The sequence below is a fragment of the Pinus tabuliformis genome, chromosome 3_1 (assembly GCF_031772625.1).
Source record: "Pinus tabuliformis cultivar Carrire ecotype Pingquan chromosome 3_1, CPIR1, whole genome shotgun sequence".
NCBI classification, from domain to species: domain Eukaryota; kingdom Viridiplantae; phylum Streptophyta; class Pinopsida; order Pinales; family Pinaceae; genus Pinus; species Pinus tabuliformis.
In genome coordinates, this window is record NC_142301.1 from 268,220,321 (window position 1) to 268,240,489 (window position 20,169).

The window sequence follows — 20,169 nt, forward strand, 5'->3', positions numbered from 1 at the left end:
TAGGGACAGTGGCGCAATGCACATGATGGAAAATTGTTATTTTTGCCAAAAAACTCTGTTTTTTGACTAGTTTTTGTCAGTTTGAATTTTTCTCTCTCTCATGGTCAAAATCATGATGTAATTTGATGTAAATGGATGGACTTTGATGTAAAAATGTTGAAAATTCACTCATGGAGGTAGATACATCATGAGGTAGTTTTGAACTGAATGAATCAGTTTCCATTTTTTAGAGGCAAGCTGTTCCACTGCCTAATTTTCAGTTCTTAGTTTAGATCTTGTTGAAACAACTCCTAAACTCATGAATTCGACCCCTAAAGCTTAGCGTGAGTTGTTTGTTGCCTATATCTACTGCTTTTTCAGCCATTTGTAAAGGTTGGACTCTTGTGAATGCTTTGAGCATTATTGTACTTTCATTTCTGCAGTTTGGCAAAGGAATAGACTAGGGTTTGCAGCATTTTGTGGGATTTTTGTGGAAAATTGATTTGGTATTGTTTTTCCTTCTGTAATTCAAGTTTACATGTATTTATGTATGCCATCATCTCTCTCTGTTCAGCTTAACTAAATTAATCAAGGATAAAGGTAGAATTCATTGATGTTGTAGTGCTCTACTTAGGGTTTGTTTAGTTATTCATGTTTTCAAATGTTTGAAGAGGATTCCTGAGACTCTCATGCCCTCTCCAAATCCTCACCAGTATTAAGACTCTCCACCTCACTTATTTCAAAGTGCAAAACCATTTTCCTACCTCGCCCCACAGAAACCTCTGCAAGACTGAGTCCATTCCCCGGACCCAAATCTGCCTTTCACATTTGAGCTAGCAAACCAACATTAAATTCAATCAAACTCCTTTGAGCATATACCTAGCCTAAAATTAGTCTTTATATTCGTCATCTCAAGCTTAATTGACCATACTTTCCTGAGATTGACAAGGAGAGAGCCCTCTCTCGACCTAGTAGGGTTAGCTACCAGATTAAGCGTGGTTTGATGTTACCCTAGATCTTGCCTTTCTCAGCCTGAGGTAGATTTAGGCACTAACATATTGGCGACCATAATGGGGAGAAATTTTATTATCATTGTTTTGCTTTGTAGACTACAGACGGAGCCTGAAGTTAGCCAGGTAGCCTTCGAAATGCTCTTGCTTTGCATTAGCACAAGTAGATGAATACTACTTCAGTCAATCTCTAGTTTAGTTTATAAACTGAACATCTGATCTAAACGATCCCCCTAGTATCTTAAAGCAATTCTAGACTTTGGATGATGAGTTTAGAATTTGATAGGCTGAACAAATTGCTAATGTCCATTTGATTTTTGGGAATTATTCAACACACTGGCTTCCAGATGATACACCAGGGCCAATCCTGATCCTGATCCTCCTCCTGTGTATGAAAACCCAAATCTCATCTCAAGAATTATCCGACAAGAAAGTTTTGTGATTCCCGTGTTTAGATCTCATTCATGTCCAGTTGTTTTTGAATATCTTGAAGATCTTGAGTTTGATGAACATTTTGATCTATCATTGTTTGAGACTAAATCTGAAAGTGCTGTTGGTTCTACTGTCCTAAATCAGGAATTTGTCAAAGATCTTGAAACTGAAAAGGCTAATAGGTCAATTGACGATTACATATTGAATCTTCAAACTTCCATTGTGGCTTCAAACATTCCCGAGTTCTTAGAATCTGCATCTGCAACTCTTGGTTCATCCGCTATTGCATTTGGTTCGGAAATTCCCACTGAAACTCTTTTCATTCCCACCATTCCTATGCAGCCTGCTATATCAAATCAGAGACCTCCTATCTCTTCTCCCCCATTAACCCCTTCAACACCTCAAACATCTCATATTTCCTCCCCTCCTTCCACACCTCATATACCAATTACATCGGCTGGTATCATTGTTTCGACTCCTCCTACATCCCCAAGCCCAGTTTCAAATCCACCTAGAGCAATGGCTGCCCGATATGCACCCCTTGTTTTGCCTCAAAACTTGGATGCTATGCCCGTTGATTATCAAAGAAAAATTCCATTGTTTGATGGTACCCCCCAAGGTATCACAGCACAACAACATGTGGATAAGATGACTGATTTCTTTGACCTTCATGAGATAGATGAAGAAAATGTGACTATGAGACTATTTGTGCAAACTTTTGGAGGTGAAGTGCGGAAGTGGTTCAGAGCTTTGCCGGCTGCAAGTATCACTACATTGGCTATTCTTTAGAGACAATTCTTGGATCGCTGGGAGGTAAAGAAAAATCCTCTTCAAATTCTTTTTGAATATGAAAACATAAAGAGGAATGTTGGTGAGAGTGTCCAAGATTATTGTGTTAGATTCAATACTGTTTACAATGCAATTCCCACTGATATAAAGCCACCTTTGGGGCTGGATTTGATTAAATTTCTTGATGGCTTCAATCCTGACGTGGCATATCTATTGAGAGAAAGAGATCTAGCCCCATTGGTAGACATGCAGAAAATTGCAGTCAGCGTAGAGGCAAATCTGCTTGCCAAGAGAGCTAGAGAAAACCGAGAAGAAGGTGACCATAAAGGAGGAAGCTTCTTCCTCAGATCATTTACTTCGTAAGATGGAGAAGATGTTTGATAGACTCACGATTTCTGATAAGCTTGAAATACAGATCAGAAATCCAAACTTCCGTGGTCAGCAACAAGCACAATTCAGAATCAAGCAACGAGAACAAAGAGCACAAGACCAAGCAACACAGTAGCAAGTGAAGACACCCTTACAACAGAATTTTGTACATGGTCTGGAATCAGATGATGATGAAAACATAATTGGAGAGGTGAATCATTTCTTTACACTTGATGATTTTCCAATTTATATCACCGAGGATGAAGAGTATTTAGAAAGCCTAGTTGTACAAAAGGATGAAAATTTTATTTTGGCAAATGAAACAATTCTTGAAGAAGAGTCTGATGAATATTAGAGGGGATACATGAATGCTTTGACAGCCCAGCAGCGACAATATTCACTAAGGAGTAGAGAGGTACCTATCAATCCAATTCAAAAGAGGAAGGAAGCGACACCACCAAAGAATGATTCTCCAATTGTGCAGAAAAAGGGAAAGGAGATAGTTGATCCTACCACCAGCAAAACACAATCAGCAAATGAAAGGAAAAATCAGCCAAGTGTATCAAAGGAGAAGACTGAAAAGAAGGATGCTCCAGTCAAAGAGGTAGAGAAAACCACAACCTTTAGCTTAGAAAATGAAATTGCTAAGTTAAAAGTGTTAATACCTTTGACTGAATTAATGAAGAATAGCAGCTATAAAGGTCATGTGTCGAAGATTTTGAATTTAGATCCGTTATCTGATATGCTAAATGTGGAATATGACCAACCTGAGCTTATCTTTGGTTTGGCATTAGAAGGTCAATCTGAGGATAGTGATGTAGCTCATTTTTACATCAGCCTTAGATTGCATGATTATGTATTGCACAACGCCATGTTTGATTCAGGAGCCTCTCATAATCTGATGCCTAAGGCAATTATGGAAAAATTGGGTTTAGATATCACTCACAAGTACCATGATATTTATTCCTTTGATTCTGGTAGGGTCAGATGTATTGGGCTTATCAAAGATTTGGTTGTCACTTTAGATCAGATTCCTGCAAAGAATGTTCTTATGGATGTGGTTGTGGCCGATATTCCTCCTAGATTTGGCATGCTTCTTTCTAGATCTTGGGGAGCAAAACTCAAAGGGACATTGCAGCTTGATTTCTCCTATGCTACTATTCCCGTGTTTGGTCAGTTGAGGAAATTATACCAGGAGAAAAAGATGAAGTACATGATCACTAGCAAGGAGAAACCTCTAAATCATCCAATCAATTATGTACATACTGATTTAGAATCTTTTGTTCTATATTCTGATAGTTTTAATGATGTAAATAGTTAATTAGTTGAAGTAGAAGATATTCCAGAGATCACTGAAAATTTCAGAGCTGTACTAGATCAGGATAGACAAAGGCTTGATAGTACCGCTCAACAATCAGTTTTCCGACATCAGCAAAAAATTGATGGAGAGCAAGCAAAGGTAGAAGAGCAAATAGAATTTCAGCATTTGGAGGACGAAGCCGGTTTGTGGAGGATGGATTTTGATGGCGCAGTAGGTAAGGAAGGTACTGGAATTGGTATTTGGATACACAGCCCTGCATTTATACCAAAAAAAGTTCCAAGTAATGTAAGAGTTTGTTCGTATAAATTGGCTTTTGATTGTTCAAATAATGAGGCTGAATATGAAGCTTTAATTGTTGGTTTGAAAATCATCAAGAAGTTAAATGCAAAAAGAATTTCAGTATATGGCGACTCCGAGTTAGTGATCAAGCAAGTGAAGGGTGAATACCAAGAAAAACATCCTCAAATGTGGGCTTACCGTAATGCGGTATTAGATATTTTGAAATTGTTTCTAGATTATACTTTGACATGTGTCCCTTGTGTACAAAATGTTATTGTAGATTCCCTTGCAACAGCTACAAGTAATTTGAAAATTCTGATGAATTCAAACAATAATTTTGAAATTCACGTCAAACATCACCCTGCTATCCCTGATAATCAAAGATATTGGCAGGCGTTTGAAGATGACAAAGAGAATGAAGAATTTCTGTCAAATGAAGGAAAGTACAAAGACACTTCCATCGATGGAGAGCATGATGATGGCGAAGCAGACATGGAAGTAAATCAGATGGAATTTTTGTAGCTAAAGGAAAATGTCATTCCTAAAGGTCTAATACCTTTAGAGGAGTTGTTTGATCAAGATGATGTAGCCTGAAAACCGAGCTTGGTGCCAACCGAGAAGGGAGTTGAGGATGTGAACATTGGAACAACAGAAAATCCTAAAATGGTCAAGTTATCAAAGGCATTGCCTCCACAGGTAAAGGCAAAATACATTAGTTTATTATCTTCATTTACTGATGTATTTGCATGGGACTATTCAGATTTGAAGGCATATGATAAGAGCATAATTCAGCACATCATTCCAATCAAGCCAAATGAAAAGCCATTTCGACAGAAACTAAGAAGGATAAATCCAAAGTTGATGCCCTCAATAGAGAAGGAGGCGAATCAATTGTACAAAGCTGGTATAATCATTCCAATAATATTTTCAGATTGGATTTCCAATTTGGTGTCTGTGCGGAAGAAAACAGGTGAGATTAGATTATGTATTGATTTCAGAAATCTGAATAAGGTGTCTTTGAAAGATAACTATCAATTGCCTAAAATGGACCACATACTTCAAAGAGTAGTTGGAGCATCTTGTATGTTGCTACTGGATGGGTATTCCGGTTATAACCAAATTTTGGTCCATGAGGATGACAGGGACAAAACAACATTCACCACTCCGTGGGGAATTTTCCATTATGCCAAGATGCCATTCGGATTGAAGAATGCTGGTGCAACTTTTCAGCGGGCTATGGATATCACATTTGAAAATGAGAAAGATGTATTTTTAGTAGTTTATCTTGATGATTTGACAGTTTTTTCCAATTCAGATGAAGAGCACCTTTATCATTTAAAGATTGTTTTTCAGCGGTGTAGAAAATATGGCATATCTCTCAATCCAAAAAAAAGCTTGTTTTCCATGGATGAAGGCAAGCTTCTCGGTTGCATCATATCCAAGGAGGGCATCTGCATCGATCTAGCTCGAGTGGAAGCCATTCAGAATATTGATTTTCCATGAAGTAAAAAGGAGATCCAAGCATTCAACAGTAAGATGAATTTCTTACGTTGCTTTGTGCCAAATCTAGAAGAACATTTGAGGGAAATCACAAACATGTTAAAGAAAGATAGTGTAGTGAAGTGGACCGAAGAAGCCATCAAGTCTTTCAATTTGGTAAAGTTGGCCCTTTCTTCAGCTCCAATTTTGATCAGCCTGGATTATTCCCAAGATTTCATTTTGTTTTTATTTGCTTCAGATCATACTATGGCAGCGGTCTTAATGCAGAAAAGAGACCAGCTGGAGAAGTTAATTGCTTTTTTCAGTAGAACAATAAGAGATGCAGCCTTAAAGTATAATATTATTGAAAAGAAAGCTCTTGCTTTGGTAAAAGCATTGAAAGATTTTTGGGTCTATATTCTGCATTCTCATATTCTTGCTTATGTCCCTAATGCTGCCATTAAAGATGTCTTAGTGCAATTAAATCCGGAAGGGAGACGAGGAAAATGGATCGGAGCTTTGTTAGAATATGATGTGGAGATCAAACCAACAAAGCTCATCAAGGGTCAGGGGCTGGCCAAACTAATGGCAGAGTCTAATTTGCATGCCTTGGACATAAATCTGATTGCTGCTATGTCCAAAGAAGATGAAGAAAGTTCGCTTGTTCAGGTATCTAAAATGTTTCTTCTTTCTCCTTGGTATTCGGATATTGTATATGTGCTCCAACATCTTTCACCACCACCGGGGATGGCTAGAAATAAAAGTAGGACTTTGAAATTAAAGGCTGCCAAGTTTTGTATAATGAATAATGCACTCTATTGGAAAGATCCCGACGGTGTCTTGCTGAATTGTTTGGTTGAGGAAGAAGCAAAACAGGTCATGGATGATTTTCACAAGGGAGATTGTGGAGGTCACCTATTTTGGAAGACAACAGCCAATAAGATTTTGAGAGTGGGATATTATTGGCCTACCCTCTTTGTTGATGTGTATAAAACTATTACAAGCTGCCACGAATGCCAGATTTTTCAAGGTAGGAGAAAATTGCAGCCCTTACCTCTCAAGTCGGTTGAAGTAAGTGCTCCATTTTAGTAGTGGATTTTAGATTTCATTGGTGAGATTCATCCTACTTCTTCAGCTCAGCATAAGTGGATCCTCACAGCGATAGACTATTTCACAAAATGGATTGAGGCGATTCCCACTCGGCAAGCCACTGATTCGGTAATAATTCAGTTTCTTGAAAACAATATTTTGTCACGTTTTGGCTGTCCTAACAAGCTGATTACAGATAATGCAGCAGCTTTCAAATCTAAAAAGATGATTGATTTTTGTAATAAATATCAAATTACCTTGGGGCACTCAACTACATACTATCCACAAGGTAATGGATTGGCGGAATCCTCAAATAAATCATTGGTCAACATTATCAAAAATCTGTTGGAAACAAACAAGAAGAGCTGGCACAAGAAATTGGTTAATGCACTATGGGCGGATAGAGTAAGTCAGAAGAAATCAATAGGCATGTCTCCTTTCGAGATCGTGTATGGTGTTGACACGGTGTTCCTGACATCTCTCGCAGTCCTGGTTGTTAAACTTCTGCAGGAAGCTGGCAGTGAGGAAGATCATTTGCAGCGAAGAATCAACCAAATGATCCATTTACAGCAGATGAGAGAGGAGGTTTTTCAGAATACCTTCAGGCTGCAAGAGAGAATCAAGAAAATATATGATCGGAAGGCAAAGGCGGACAAGTTTCAGATTGAAGACATAGTGTTGAAATGGGATGCTAGAAACGAAGACAAAGGCAAGCATGGCAAGTTCGAGAATCTGTGGAAGGGACCTTTCAGAATTGCTGCATATCGGGGTCAAAATGCTTTCCTGCTGAAAGAAATGAATGGAGAAGATTGTCTAGGTGGGCCGGTCAATGGTCGGCTGCTGAAACGGTACTATATTTGAAATGTTTTCTGTTGTCATATGTATCACTATACATACCATTTTATTTCCTTCATTGCAAGTGTGTACTGTCATCATTCATTCAGTTTGGGGCCTGAAGTGAAGGCTATAAAATTGAAGGTCTAATTTCAGTTTTGGTTTGGATTGTTTGAGTCAGTTTTCAGTCTTTCAGTCTTGAAATTGAGTCAAATTATCGGTTTTGGTTTATTGAAGTTATTGACTCCATATCCCAATGGAAGAAGGCACTGCCTGCTTTCCAGATATCTATAGTTCTTGGCACCTACAAGGAGCTACCATCCCCATTGGAGCCAATGTTAGTGTCGGTATCTTCATCCCTCCATCAGTGATCAAAATTCTCTTGTTGCATTGCATTTTAGGTGTCTCATCCGATCAGTTGCATTCCATTAGGGTCATGGATCATCTGATGGCAATGGCATATTATCAATTCTCCCTCATGGTCTTTACCTACTAGCTCATTTTCATAAATTCAGGTCATTTACAGTCATTTTTTGTCCTTACATCTGCAAATGTCATTTTTAGGGTTTTAGGTCTCATTAGGTCTAGGGTTTTGTCGTCAAAGTCTTGTAAAAGCTCAATAATGGTCAGCAGGCACATGAGGAGGTCAAATAAAGTCTCAAAGTCAAAAATTTCAATAATCACATGCTTAGTGATTTATTTTTCCTCAAAACCCTGTTTTGAGGAAAAACAAAGTTTTTTATTATTTTATGTATAAAAATTTCATGTAATTTCATTTTTCCTATATGTAATAAGTCCGAGATGTAGCCCTGGTCACCTTGCCAAGCTCCTACACTCCAGCTCCTGCAAAAGAGACAAAAAATTCAAAGCATTAGTCCATCAAAAGGCAAAAAGCAAGTCAAACTGCCAAAACAGAGTTTTAAAGAACAAGTGAAAAGGAAAACATTAGAAAAGTGGGTTTTTGTAAATAAAAATTAAAGTCCAAGGGTATATAAAGTGTTTTTCATGTTGAAGACATCATTTGTGCCAAAGAAGTGAAAGAAACAAGAGCAAGTCACGTTTTTGAGGCAAAGAAGGCAAATCGCAGCAAAACCTAGCAGTTACACTGGGTGCGGCGCACCTGGGTTGAGGTGTAGCGCACCTGGTCGGCGCAGTGCATAGAGCGTAGGTTTTAAACTAGAAATTTCATAGGTGCGACGCACCAGAGAAGCGCGGCACACCGGTTAGTGGGCGCGATGCACTTGCTTTCCAAGCCCGAATTTCACCAAATCGACTTTGCCAAGCTCCAAATTTGTGGAATCTTCATTTAACAAGTAAGTGAAGCATTCCATAGTGCCATTGAAAGGGTTTCAGTCATATTTGATGGTGAGAAAATAGGTGAAAAGGAAAACCCTAGTTTGTTGCACAATTTCATTGAAAAATTGTCTAGGGTTGCTAAAGTTGTAATTTTTGCTGTTGTCCCTTGCACCATTTTCATTTTCCTCTTCACTACACTCCCCTCATTTCATTTCCCTTACCCCTCTCTCACCTATAATCATCCTACCCCCTTATCCCCAAAACCCTAACAACAAATTCCCATTATTACCCTAAACCCTAATCCTCATTCTCCAAACCCTACCACTCCTTAAAAACCCTATAGTCATCACAAAACCCCTCATTCACAGTTCCCACTCATCAATCCCTTTCATTGAACAACAAACACCTATTGTTGATATAAAATCTCTTCATACTCATCATAGAACATCAAACAGTGGCAAGCATGGAGACAGATTCACCTTATGAAAGGGATGAAGAAACAGTAACTGATTCCTCCCAAGAAATTCATGCACCTAGAAAACCACACAAGGGAGGAAAACACATTTGGGAGGAGCCCACTACACTTACAGAGCTATTAGCTTGCCCTCTTGCAGTTGCATGTTTCAAACATCAATTTTGCTACCAGTTTTGTGAGATGGTGGAAAGAGTCAAATACCATCATGAGCTTGCTAGACTTTTTGTTCTTCATCTTCACAATGGTCAGATCAATTTGGCTGGTGTTACATTCACTTTGACACCTGAAACTATAACTGAAGCAACAGGTATTCCGAATGTGGGTGAACAGTGGAACAAGGGACAACTCGTGGACAAAGAGCATTATGAGCCTTATATCAACACTGGCTATAAGAAGCAAATTAGTAGGGTCTTCCCTTTCAGATACCTACATCACACATATGCTCCCCTTATGAAACTCATAATCAAATACTTCAGCTGTGAAGGTAGATTTTCTCACCTATACACCTATCATGTCAGATTATTGATGCGTTTCACTAGAGTGAGGATGATGAACATCCCTTATTTCATGTGCCAGAATATTGAGAAAATGACCACATTGGTGCAAAGGAAACCTCCTCATCAACAGTGCAACAACATCTATCACTTTGCATTGATCAAGATTGTGGTTTTGCATCAGCTGAGTTTGTTGAATGTTTCATGGGATGATTTCATTTCACATGAGGTCTTCACAAGCCCTCAAGTGACCCCATCGGTTTTTCATGAGGCAGGAGGGCCTTCACATCAGCAAGAGGTGCATGAGACTCAAACCACCAGTGTGCCAGTATTTGTCACTTACCAAAAGGGCACAAGGAGATTATTTGCAGTAGCCAAACGAGTACTATCTCCACCCGGGGTGGAAGGGGTTTCGTTTCCTTCAATAGCAAAGAAGGTACAGGATAAAGGTAAACAACCAATGTAGGATGAAGGGCCTTGTAAAGGTAAAGAGAGAGATTTCATTCTCATTCAGGATGATGACACTGATTTGGGCTCCCAAATCTCAAAGCTCAAGGAGATCATCGAGGAAGAAGACGCTGACATTCATAACTTATCTCTTAACCTAGAAAGAGCTAACTGGGTTATAAACTATCTTGAGCAAAGGAACAAATAGTTGGAAGACCAGCAAACTATCATGGAGCTGCAAAACATAAGAGAAAACCGGAAAGCAGCCAAGAGGAGGAAGGTCAAGTTGACACCGCTAGAGCAAGAGATTGAAGCTGATCGTGAATCTTGGCTAGAGAGGGAAAACATGAACTTTGAGAAGTTGTTGGAGAAGGCCAACAAAGAGAAAAATATGTTGAAGCACATGGCCTATCACTATTTGGCAAGAAACAACATTTGCAAAGCTAGAATAAGGACCTTGAAGGCCAAGTTGAGGAAAACTTTGAGGAGGAAGAAAGAGCAATACAAGCTCAAGATTTTGGCTGAGGGTTCCTTAGCCCAACATAGTACTTGATGCAGGTCACTCAGCCCAAATTTCAAGAAATTTGGCACACTTTTTTTCAATTTTGAATTTTTGAAGTAAAAAACAGATTTTTCTGCCTGGTGCGTAGCGCCACTCGGTGCTCGCTTTTGCTAGGGACCTCCTCTGGAGGAAAGCTCTACATTTTTGGATTCCTCATGCAAAATTATGAATACCCAGAAATTACTAGAAATTTTTGTCAAGTTTTGAGCTTCCAAAAGGGTCAAAAACACATCAAAAATGCCCTTTCTGCCCCTTTTTGGCCACACAGGAAGCAGTGTTGGGAGAACTCACATTTGGAGGGGCAAATGGACACCAAATTTAGAAATTCCACCTATTTTGGAAATTATACAGACAGATATTTCCAACAAGCTCACTTGGAGAAAATTTGGTGCATGGGAAGGCCTCCAAAATCAGCTCCAAAAAGGCGCTACGGACAAGGACAGTGGCACAGCGCACAGGATGGAAAATTGCTATTTTTGCCAAAAAACTTTGTTTTTTGCCTAGTTTCTTCTCAGTTTGACTTTTTCTCTCTCTCATGGTCAAAATCATGATGTAATTTGATGTAAATGGATGGAATTTGATGTAAAAATGTTGAAAATTCACTCATGGAGGTAGATACATCATGAAAAGGTAGTTTTGAACTGAATGAATCAGTTTCCTAGGTTTTAGAGGCAAGCTGTTCCACTGCCTACTTTTCAGTTCTTAGTTTAGATCTTGTTGAAACAGCTCCTAAACTCATGAATTTTACCCCTAAAGCCTAGCATGAGTTTTTTGTTGCCTATATATATTACTTTTTTTGTCATTTGTAAAGGTTGGACTCTTATGAATGCTTTGAGCATTATTGTACTTTCATCTCTGCAATTTGGCAAAGGAATAGACCAGGGTTTACAACATTTTGTGGGATTCTTGTGGCAAGTTGATTTGGTATTGTTTTTCCTTCTGTAATTCAAGTTTACATGTGTTTATGTATGCCATCATCTCTCTCTGTTCAACTTAACTAAATTAATCAAGGATAAAGGTAGAATTCATTGATGTTGCAGTGCTCTACTTAGGGTTTGTTTAATTATTCATGTTTTCAATTGTTTGAAGAGGATTCCTGAGACTCTCATGCCCTCTCCAACTCCTCACCAGTATTAAGACTCTCCACCTCACTTATTTCAAAGTACCAAACCATTTTCCTACCTCGCCCCACAGGAACCTCTGCAAGACTAAGTCCATTCCCCGGACCCAAATCTGCCTTTCACATTTGAGCCAGCAAACCAACATTAAATTCAATAAAACTCCTTTGAGCATATACCTAGCCTAAAATTAGTCTTTATATATGTCATCTCAAGCTTCATTGACCATACTTTCCTGAGATTGACAAGGAGAGAGCCCTCTCCCGACCTGGTAGGGCTAGCTACCAGGTTAAGCGTGGTTTGATGTTACCCTAGATCCTGCCTTTCTCAGCCTGAGGTAGATTTAGGCACTAACATATTGGCGACCATATTGGGGAGAAATTTTATTATCATTGTTTTGCTTTGTAGACTACAGACGGAGCCTGAAGTTAGCCAGGTAGCCTTCAAAATTCTCTTGCTTTGCATTAGCAAAAGTAGATGAATGCTGCTTCAGTCAATCTCCGGTTTAGTTTATAAACTGAACATCTGATCTAAACGATTACCCCAGTATCTTAAAGCAATTCTAGACTTTGGATGATGAGTTTAGTATTTGATAGGTTGAACAAATTGCTAATGTCCATTTGATTTTTGGGAATTATTCAACACACTAGCTTCCAGACGATACACCAAGGCCAATCCTGATCCTGATCCTCCTCCTGTGTATGAAACCCCAAATCTCATCTCAAGAATTCTTCGACAAGAAAGTTTTGTGATTCCCGTGTTCAGATCTCATTCATGTCCAGTTGTTTTTGAATATCTTGAAGATCTTGAGTTTGATGAACATTTTGATCTATCATTGTTTGAGACTAAATCTGAAAGTGTTGTTGGTTCTACTGTCCTAAATCAGGAATTTGTCAAAGATCTTGAAACTGAAAAGGCTAATAGATCAATTGACGATTGTAGAAATTTTGAATAATATGACACATATTCACAGAGAATATCCTAATCATACAATTATAAGCAGAACATGTATAATACATAATCTCCTCTACATTGATCATCAATTTACAGAAGCAGAAACATTCACAGGCGCACATAGAAGCATCAATCAAACTCATTAACACAGTATGTATCCCGGGGAAAGCATCTCGCTAAAAACCCCAACTATCTGTATATTATATTGATTGAATCATGTAACATTACAAAGTACAATGCTTATCACAAGCAATCCAGTACCAGCTCCACCTGTTACACACAATACAACTTAGATTTGATCTCCAAATCTATTCCACTGCTTGCCTGCCTCCACAACTCAATACCTACTCAAGAACTGATGAGAATGGTTTACCAAACTCGTATTTGACCTGCAAATAATCACTCACACTGTGTTGGACGTGAGCACAGGCTACAATTCTTGGTATTGGCCAATTCATTGGCATACTCAATCCCTCTGATTGTGCAAATCATCATGCACAACTATAGTCACAACTGATAGCAATCTAATCGTCTAACACCTGTCCCTGCTGAACTGAACATGCACTGACATGCAACTAAGTTAACTGATGTATTATATAGTTGCATTATGAGTTAATAACTTGTGAATTAATTAATAACTAATTCCCCCAACTCATCTCTAGTCTATTGATCAGTTAGACTAAATACAACTAGTTTAACAAAGTTAAACTAGACACAACTCCATCAACTACACCTCCAGTCCACTAAACTCAGCTCACTTGAGTTCTAACTGAAGTCCTGCATGCAAATATTAGTCATCCCATAGGTAACCACGTATTTCGTTATGGGATCTGAATGTACCACGTCCGTAGCTGATCCTGAAGTGCTCCAAGTGAATAAGACAAAGTTTATAGTCTAAATATTATTATTAGAGAATAATATTTGACTTTTCTATTTTTGACAGCCAGTCTAAAAATAGACTTTGATCACTCATACTGTGATCACTCATACTGTGATAACCCATACTGTGATCACCCATACTGTGATCACTCCTGCTGTGGTCACTCCTGCTGTGATCATCCCTGCTGTGGTCACTCCTGCTGTGATCATCCCTGCTGGGATCCAAAAATAGAACTTGCGCCATAATTTGCCTGCGGGCCCACTTAGTGAACGCAACTCCTTTCCACTAAGCTCCATCATCTTGTTGCATTCTCAAAAAGCATTTCTTGTTGCACACTTTTCAACAACGATTACATCTTGAATCTTCAAACTTCCATTGTGGCTTCAAACATTCCCGAGTTCTTAGAATCTGCATCTGCAACTCTTGGTTCATCCACTATTGCATTTGGTTCAGAAATTCCCACTGAAACTCCTTTCATTCCCACCATTCCTGTGCAGCCCACTATATCAGATCAGAGACCTCCTGTCTCTTCTCCCCCATCAAACCCTTCAACACCTCAAACATCTCATATTTCCTCCCCTCCTTCCACACCTCATACACCAATTACTTCGGTTGCTATCGTTGTTTCGACTCCTCCTACATCCCCAAGCCCAATTTCAAATCCACCTAGAGCAATGGCTGCCTGATATGCACCCCTTGTTTTGCCTCAAAACTTGGATGCTATGCCCGTTGATTATCAAAGAAAAATTCCATTGTTTGATGGTACCCCCAAGGTATCATAGCGCAGCAACATGTGGATAAGATGACTGATTTCTTTGACCTTCATGAGATAGATGAAGAAAATGTGACTATGAGACTATTTGTGAAAAATTTTGGAGGTGAAGTGCAAAAGTGGTTCAGAGCTTTGCCGGCTGCAAGTATCACTACATTGGCTGTTCTTTAGAGACAATTCTTGGATTGCTGGGAGGTAAAGAAAAATCCTCTTCAAATTCTTTCTGAATATGAAAACATAAAGAGGAATGTTGGTGAGAGTGTCCAAGATTATTGTGTTAGATTCAATACTGTTTACAATGCAATTCCCGTTGATATAAATCCACCTATGGGGCTAACTTTGATTAAATTTCCTGATGGCTTCGATCCTGACATGGCATATCTATTGAGAGAAAGAGATCTGGCCACATTAGAGGACATGCAGAAAATTGTAGTCAGCATAGAGGCAAATCTGCTTGCCAAGAGAGCTAGAGCAAAGGCCAAGAAGAAGGTGACCATAAAGGAGGAAGCTTCTTCCTCAGATCATTTGATTCGAAAGATCGAGAAGATGTTTGATAGACTCACAATTGATGATAAGCCTGAAACATAGATCAGAAATCCAAACTTCCGTGGTCAACAGTAACCACAATTCAGAATAAAGCAATGAGAACAAAGAGCATAAGACCAAGCAACAGAGCAGCAAGTGAAGACACCCTTAAAGTAGAATTTTGTACATGGTCCGAAATCAGATGATGATGAGAACATAATTGAAGAGGAGAATCATTTCTTTACACCTAATGATTTGCCAATTTATATCACCGAGGATGAAGAGTATTTAGAAAGCCCAGTTGTACAAAAGGATGAAAATTTTATTTTGGCAAACGAAACAATTCTTGAAGAAAAGTCTGATAAATATCAGAGGGGATACATGAATTCTTTGGCAGCTCGGTAGCGAAAATATTCACACAGGAGTAGAGAGGTACCTATCAATCCAATTCAAAAGAGGAAGGAAGTGACACCACCAAAGAACGATTCTCCAATTGTGCAGAAAAAGGGAAAGGAGACAGCTGATCCTACCACCAACAAAACACAATCAGCAAATGAAAGGACAAATCAGCCAAGAGTATCAAAGGAGAAGACTGAAAAGAAGGATGCTCCAGTCAAAGAGGTAGAGAAAACCATAGCATTTAGCTTAGAAAATGAAACTGCGAAGTTAAAAGTGTCAATACCTTTGACTGAATTAATGAATAATAGCAGCTATAAAGGTCATGTGTCAAAGATTTTGAATTTAGATCCGTTATCTGATATGGTAAATGTGGAAGATGACTAACCTGAGCTTATCTTTGGTCCGGCATTAGAAGGTCAATTTGCGGATAGTGATGTAGCTCCTTTTTACATCAGCCTTAGATTGCATGATTATGTATTGCACAACGCCATGTTTAATTCAGGAGCCTCTCATAATCTGATGCCTAAGGCAATTATGGAAAAATTGGGTTTAGATATCACTCACAAGTACCATGATCTTTATTCCTTTGATTCTGGTAGGGTCAGATGTATTGGGCTTATCAAATATTTGGTTGTCACTTTAAATCAGATTCCTGCAAAGAATGTTCTTATGGATGTGGTTGTGGCCGATATTACTCCTAGATTTGGCATGCTTCTTTCCAGATCTTGGGGAGAAAAACTCAAAGGGACATTGCAGCTTGATTTCTCCTATGCTACTATTCCCGTGTTTGGTCAGTTGAGGAAATTATACCAGGAGAAAAAGATGAAGTACATGATCACTAGCAAGGAGAAACCTCTAAATCATCCAATCAATTATGTACATACTGATTTAGAATCTTTTGTTCTATATTCTGATAGTTTTAATGATGTAAATAGTCAATTAGTTGAAGTAGAAGATATTCTAGAGATCACTGAAAATTTTAGAGCTGTACTAGATCAGGACAGACAAAGGCTTGAAAGTACCGCTGAACAATCAGCTTTCCGATAGTAGCAAAAAATTGATGGACAACAAGCAAAGGTAGAAGAACAAACATAATTTCAGCATTTGGAGGACGAAGCCGGTTTGTGGAGCATGGATTTTGATGGCACAGTAGGTAAGGAAGGTGCTGGAATTGGTATTTGGATACGCAACCCTACATTTCTACCAAACAAAGTTCCAATTAATGTAAGAGTTTGTTCGTATAAATTGGCTTTTGATTGTTCAAATAATGATGCTGAATATAAAGCTTTAATTGCCGGTTTGAAAATCCTCAAGAAGTTAAATGCAAAAAGAATTTCAGTATATGGCGACTCCGAGTTAGTGATCAAGCAAGTGAAGGGTGAATACCAAGAAAAACATCCTCGAATGCGGGCTTACCGTAATGTGGTAATAAATATTTTGAGATTGTTTCCAGATTACACTTTGACAAGTTCCCCTCGTATACAGAATGTTATTGCATATTACCTTGCAACAACTGCAAGTAATTTGAAAATTCTGATGAATTCAAACAATAAGTTTGAAATTCATGTGAAACATCGCCCTGCTGTCCCTGATAATCAAAGATATTGGCAGGTGTTTGAAGATGACAAAGAGATTGAAGAATTTCTGCAAAATGAAGGCAAGTACAAAGACACTTCAATCAATGGAGAGCATGATGACGGCGAAGTAGACATGCAAGTAAATCAGATGGAAGTTTTGCAGCTGAAAGGCAATGTCATTCCTAAAGGTATAATACCTTTAGAGGAGTTGCTTGATCAAGATGATGTAGCCCAGAAACCGAGCTTGGTTCCAACAGAGAAGGGAGTTGAGGATGTGAACATTGGAACAACAGAAAATCCTAAAATGCTGAAGTTATCAAAGGCATTGCTTCCACAGGTAAAGGAAAAATAAATTAGTTTATTATCTTCATTTACTGATGTATTTGCATGGGACTATTTAGATTTGAAGGCATATGATAAGAGCATAATTCAGCACATCATTCCAATCAAGCCAAATCAAAAGCCATTTTGACAGAAGCTAAGAAGGATAAATCCAAAGTTGCTGCCCTCAATAGAGAAGGAGGTGAATCGGTTGTACAAAGCTAGTATAATCGTTCCAATAAGATTTTTAGATTGGATTTCCAATTTGGTGCCCATGCAGAATAAAATAGGTGAGATTAGATTATGTATTGATTTCAGAAATCTGAATAAGGTGTCTTTGAAAGATAACTATCCATTGCCTAAAATGGACCACATACTTCAAAAAGTAGTTGGAGCATCTCGTATGTCGCTACTCGATGGGTATTCCGGTTATAGCCAAATTCTGGTCCATGAGGATGACAGGGACAAAACAACATTCACCACTCCATGGGGAACTTTCCATTATGCCAAGATGCCATTCGGATTGAAGAATGCTGGTGCAACTTTTCAGCAAGCTATGGATATCACATTTGCAAATGAGAAAGATGTATTTTTAGTAGTTTATCTTGATGATTTGGCAGTTTTTTCCAATTCAGATGAAGAGCACCTTTATCATTTAAAGATTGTTTTTTAGCGGTGTAGAAAATATGGCATATCTCTCAATCCAAAAAAGAGCTTGTTTGCTATGGATGAAGGCAAGCTTCTCAGTCACATCATATCCAAGGAGGGCATCCGCATCGATCTAGCTCAAGTGGAAGCCATTCAGAAGATTGATTTTCCACGAAGTAAAAAGGAGATCCAAGCATTCAACGATAAGATGAATTTCTTACATCGTTTTGTGCCAAATCTAGCAGAACATTTGAGGGAAATCACAAACATGTTAAAGAACGATAGTGTAGTGAAGTGGATCGAAGAAACCATCAAGTCTTTCAATTTGGTAAAGTTGGCCCTTTCTTCAGCTCCAATTTTGATCAGCCCGGATTATTCCCAAGATTTCATTTTGTTTTCATTTGCTTCAGATCATACTATGGCAGCGGTCTTAATGCAAAAAAGGGACCAGCTTGGGAAGCCAATTGCTTTTTTCAGCAAAACAATCATAGATGTAGCGTTAAAGTATAATATTATTGAAAAGCAAGCTCTTGCTTTGGTAAAAGCATTGAAAGATTTTCGGGTCTATATTCTGCATTCTCATTTCTTGCTTATGTCCCTAACACTGCCGTTAGAGATGTCTTAGTGCAAACAGATCTGGAAGGGAGACAAGGCAAATGGATCACAACTTTGTTAAAATATGATGTGGAGATCAAACCAACAAAGCTCATCAAGGGTCAGGGGCTGGCCAAACTGATGGCGGAGTCTAATTTGCATGCCTTGGACATAAATCTGATTGCTGCTATGTCCGAAGAAGATGAAGAAAGTTCGCTTGTTCATGTATCTGAAATGTTTCTTCTTTCTCCTTGGTATTCAGATATTGTATTGGTGCTCCAACATCTTTCACCGCCACCAGGGATGGCTAGAAATAAAAGTAGGACTCTGAAATTAAAGGCTGCCAAGTTTTGTATAATGAATAATGCACTCTATTAGAAAGATCCCGGCGGTGTCTTGCTGAATTGTTTGGTTGAGGAAGAAGCAAAATAGGTCATGGATGATTTTCACAAGGGAGATTGTGGATGTCACCTATTTTGGAAGGCAGCAGCCAATAAGATTTTGAGAGTGGGATATTATTGGCCTACCCTCTTTGCTGTTGTGTATAAAACTGTTACAAGCTGCCATGAATGCTAGATTTTTCAAGTTAGGAGAAAATTGTAGCCCTTACCTCTCAAGCCGGTTGAAGTAAGTGCTCCGTTTCAGCAGTGAGGTTTAGATTTCATTGGTGAGATTCATCCTACTTCTTCATCTCAGCATAAGTGGATCCTCACAGTGACAAACTATTTCACAAAATGGATTGAGGCGATTCCCACTCCGCAGGCCACTGATTCGGTAATAATTCAGTTTCTTGAAAACAATATTTTGTCACGTTTTGGCTGTCCTAACAAGCTGATTACAGATAATGCAGCAGCTTTCAAATCTAAAAGATGATTGATTTTTTTAATAAATATCAAATTACCTTGGGGCACTCAATTGCATACTATCCAAAAGGTAATGGATTGGCGGAATCCTCAAATAAATCATTGGTCAACATTATCAAAAAGCTACTGGAAACAAACAAGAAGAGCTGGCACAAGAAATTGGTTAATTCACTATGGGAGGATAGAGTAAGTCAGAAGAAATCAATAGGCATATCTCCTTTCAAGATCGTGTATGGTGTTGACACGGTGTTCCCGACATCTCTCGCAGTCCCGGTTGTTAAACTTCTGCAGGAAGCTGGCAGCGAGGAAGATCATTTGCAGCGAAGAATCAACCAAATGATCTATTTACAACAGATGAGAGAGGAGGTTTTTCATAATACCTTCAGGCTGCAAGAGAGAATCAAGAAAATATATGATCATAAGGCAAAGCCAGACAAGTTTCAGACTGAAGACAAAGTGTTGAAATGGGATGCTAGAAATGAAGACAAAGGCAAGCATGAAAAGTTCGAGAATCTGTGGAAGGGACCTTTCAGAATTGCTACATATCGGGGTCAAAATGCTTTCCTGCTGAAAGAAATGAATGGATAAGATTGTCTAGGTGGGCCGGTCAATGGTCGGCTGCTAAAACGGTACTATCTTTGAAATGTTTTCTGTTGTCATATG